This window comes from Astatotilapia calliptera, chromosome 16, assembly GCF_964374335.1.
Source record: "Astatotilapia calliptera chromosome 16, fAstCal68.1, whole genome shotgun sequence".
Taxonomy (NCBI): Eukaryota; Metazoa; Chordata; class Actinopteri; order Cichliformes; family Cichlidae; genus Astatotilapia; species Astatotilapia calliptera.
The window spans coordinates 27282272-27286511 of record NC_137437.1 but is presented as its reverse complement, the minus strand read 5'-3'; the positions used below and the strand labels follow the sequence as shown (position 1 = coordinate 27286511).

At 42.4% G+C, this 4240-nt stretch overlaps 1 long non-coding RNA gene across 1 annotated transcript; it reads left to right on the top strand.

Annotated features, from left to right (window-relative positions):
* Positions 1-1425: 1425 nt before the first annotated feature.
* Positions 1426-2093, top strand: LOC145421225 (uncharacterized). The gene is made up of 3 exons (XR_013902536.1): positions 1426-1565; positions 1639-1844; positions 1924-2093. It is a non-coding gene; the product is annotated as an uncharacterized LOC145421225 (long non-coding RNA).
* Positions 2094-4240: the final 2147 nt, after the last annotated feature.

The window sequence follows — 4240 nt, the reverse complement described above, 5'->3', positions numbered from 1 at the left end:
AGATGAACAATACAGAACCTTACAATGGAGAAATACTGGGGAACAAAGTGTTGAAAAAGACATACTGGAACAAACCACAGCCACTGGGACAAAGACAGCACATAAACCTTTTGTGATTAAATAGAAACAGCTTCACTCTTTGTGGTTTATAGCACCGGCTTCATGACAAGCGTCTAGCCCACTGTGCTTCTGCTGAATTCTCTTCTCTGCATATCAACTCCTTCATCTTTGAATGTGGCATTTTAATGCTGCATGGTGTTGAAGCACAAACTCATAACACAGTGTGCAAAGACATAAAGGCTGATATTTTTGGTGTCTCTTTTGTGCTTCAGTGAGATTATTTGCTGAAGAAATACATTTTGTTCAGGTTTTGATTCGGCATAGAAAACGTGAATAGACTTGGACACAGTCATATGGAATAGAATGGAATAAAAAGGAATAAATAGACCCTTTTTAAGTACAGTGTGCCTACCCTTTAACAAAGCTGTAGAGCCTGAGAAGTAGAGCAATGCTGTTTCCCTTGCATGCAACCAAATGAACTGTAATTGCCTGGGGACCTGAAAATCAAACTCGAGGGTGCAGACAGGAAGGAAAAGCTCATTCAGTGCTCTGATCAGCAGTGATGACTGGCAGGTCATTGTTAACTTTCAGAAAACAAACAACTCTTGCATAAAGAGCCTCAGTGCTCAGACCGGCCAACAAACACTGAGATGGGAGACACCAGGGACCAATGATATCACCGTGTAGGAGCAGTTAGCAGCAGATTTAAGATCAATTTAACGCTCTGGTTTGATGCTACAAAACAGAGAATGATCATATTAAAACTGTAGTAGTGTGTGGAAGTAGGTCATATCGTGGTAGAAGGATTAATTCATGGTTTGTCAGTTTCCCATTTGCTTTGTTCACCTTTTTTGCTATTTAGATCTTATATCATGCAATATCCCGATGGACGCAGTGGGTCTGTCCCAAATTCCAAAATGACAAACGGGCACAGTCACATGGAAAAAATCCCCAAAAACAAGTTTTCCAGTATTCTTGGAATAACCTGCCAAGTATCTTGTCAAATGTGTTTTTCTCTGTTCGCTGCACTTTGGATGTAGTGACCTAATGAACTATTAATGAGAGGATTCTTAAAGCATTTGTACTGGTTCTCCGTGTTTCCTGTTTTATTTTGAAGGGGTCTTGTGTTCTTTGTTCGTTGTATTTAGTTTCACTTCCCCTGTCCTGTTGCTAGGTTCATGTCAGTCAGCTGTTTCCCCATGTGTTCCCACTTCCCCTGATCACTCCTGTGTGTATTTAAGTCCTCTGTTTTCTGTATGTCATCGTCAGGTTGTCTGTTATCTCCACTTTAGTCACAGCCATAGTGTGGCTTAGTGGTTTGTCATAGAAATTGTCATGGTCTACGGTGGGTGGCTGGAGTTTCCATTAGGCTCCTGAACTGACCTGGGATCCGCCCCTGGGCAGGGCCAGCTCCTGCACACCTGGAGCCTATTGCAGGCTATCAAGCCAGAGGGATTTAAACCACACATCGATGTTCACTCACTGCCAGTTCGTCATCAACCCATGTTGGTAACAGGTCTTGTGTTTCAAGTTCTCGCTGTGATTCATCTTACTAACTAAGACTCTTTTGTGCTACAGTCGCTGTACCCACCCTGGCTCACTCCACCTCCGGACTCGGAATACCTAGTGATCATTTTGGAAATCCCTCTGTGCCTCACCTGCCTGCCCTCCTGCCATCACACTCCATCTGGAGCCCCGGATCTCAGGTCAGCCTTTCCACGCCACTCAGCCTCCCTGGATCTTCATCATCCCCCTCTCAAACACTCCAGGTCCCTAAATGCAAAGTAAGAATTGCTGCTCTTATACTGGCCACTTCTGAGCTGCCTTCACTACCTGCCTAACTTCTATATCCTCTCCCCTCAGTGTGACTGTTCCCCACTCAGCTCCGTTCCACTTCTCAGGCCTCGTTCCCTCGCCACGTTCCCCTGGGCACGCCACACCAAGGCTCCACGTCTCGTCATTTTCTGTCTTTGCCACATTTCCCTTTTTTTGTTGTTCCCCTTGCACTTAACCGTAATAAACTATTAAATCAACTACCGTCTCCGCTCTGGGTTCCTGCACCTGGGTCCTATTCAGTACCGGCCATCCGTCGCCGTGACAGAAATAGTGTTTTCACAGTGTTTCTTAGTTTATTTAGTCGTTCATGTTTAAACTTGTGCCATCATAAGATAAGATAAGACAAGACAGTGGTTCCCAAACTTTTTTTGCTAGGCCCCCCTTTGTTTTAAAAAGGGGGGCACAAACACATCCTCCAACCACACACACACCCATATTTTTGCTCCATTGCATTTTTTTTCACACCTCAAACATTTAGTAAACAATTAAGCAAATACAAGTAATCTGCAATAAATTACAGGTACTAAGAAAATAAACTACTAACTCTTTTACACTCCGTCCACACCTACACGGGTATTTTTGAAAACGCAGCAGTTTCGTCCACACGTAAACGGCGTTTCGAATCCCCGAAAACTGAGATTTTTTAAAACTCCTTTTTTGCGTTTACTTGTGGACGAGGAATACAGAGTTCGTCACGCAACGTCAAAGGTATGTGCCTTTTTTCACGTCATGCTGTGCGCCACGTTATTGTTTACATGAGATGAGTTGCAGAATGGCAGATAGAGACAAAATACTGTTTCTGTTAATCTGACTATCTTCAGATTTTAAACGCTTACATACACACACGCAGTTACTGTCCCTCCATTTAGAAAGGCAGAGGTGTCACGGTGTGATTATTTTACATGTAGTTTTCTTTCCTGTGTAATAATATTCAACATTGCTATCAATACATTTTTCAAAAAATGCCTGTCTGTGCAAAATGGGTTTAAAAACATAAACAGCTGTGGGATACCGTTTGTCCGTGATTTAGACAGGGGAACAAATCGTGGCAGGATCAGCCTGATATTATTTGTATCCCGCTGTAACTTTACTGTATAAAGAGCTAACATCTCCAAAATGTCAGGAGTAGTTAGTCATTACAACAAATGTTTGTGAACTAAAAATCAAGAATGTGGGATACTGTTTGTCCGTGATTTGGAGAGCCCAGCGTGTGCTCCCAACGCAGGGAAAACCAATTCTGGAGGGGAGACCTACCTTGGCACTTGTGCAGGTGAAACCAAAGGGAAGATATGCTTCACCATATTTTCTAGTCTTTGGCTTAGAATGAAGTTCAGCTAACATATTCAGCTATGCTTCATCTCCTGCTTTGCGTTTGTGTGGGAGCCCCGTGCTAGCAGTGTCCAAGCATTTTTTCCCCCTTTTCATACCTGGCTTTTGCCTGTATGACAGGAAACATTGTATGACTGGACCTGTGGCTCTTTTGCCTTTTTTAACTTAGATGATACTCTGACTGAATGTTATTTGGCTTTTTTGCTTTTTCAAGCAGCGGCTTCCAGGGATGGAGATATTGGTCAGTCAGCAGCTTAATTTGTGTTGTAGTCCATTTCTCCATCCATCTAATAGATTTGATCACAGAGACTCCATTGACTTTTCCTTTTTCTTTTCAGTTCCTAGCTAAAATGTTATATGTGTGCCACTTTCAGACTCTTAACAGGCCAATCAATTACATTTAAGCCAAAACACTGCTGACATTAAAGGCGTCGATTTACCTCTCCATTTTCTGCAATGCTTTCACACAAATAAAGAGAAATATTTTATCCTGAAGGAACTTTTTTTTTCCTGAGCACTGCATCTTCCTACCTCTTCTGGAAATTGTTTAAACACGTCACATTTGTTTCACTTAGCAAGGTGTTGTGTATGCGGTGCACATTTGGCAAAGGTAATGAGGCTCACTATGTTTGAGTTCATTTAGCTGCACTGGAGTTTCTACATAAATTTTAGATGTGACTGAAAAGTTACATGGACCAGAAGGAGTCCCCGGTTGCCAGATATTTATAAGTGCTGGAAAAGAAAAGCAAAGAAAAAAAAACCCAACAGAAACAAAAGAGTCATTTTTAAGAATCATCCATCAGTGAGTCTGCAGTGCTTCATTCTGCCTACAGTGAGTTCATCCTCTAACTCCAAGTCCCACAGCAGCTCTTTTCAGCTACCTTCCTTCTATTCAGACAAGCAAGTATAGCTCTCTGTCGCTCTCTCTCTCTGTTAGTGCAGAGACAAATGGCTCCTGTAAATTACCTAAACACACACTGCCAATAATGGCAGTGTAAGCATTGCAAGAATGATT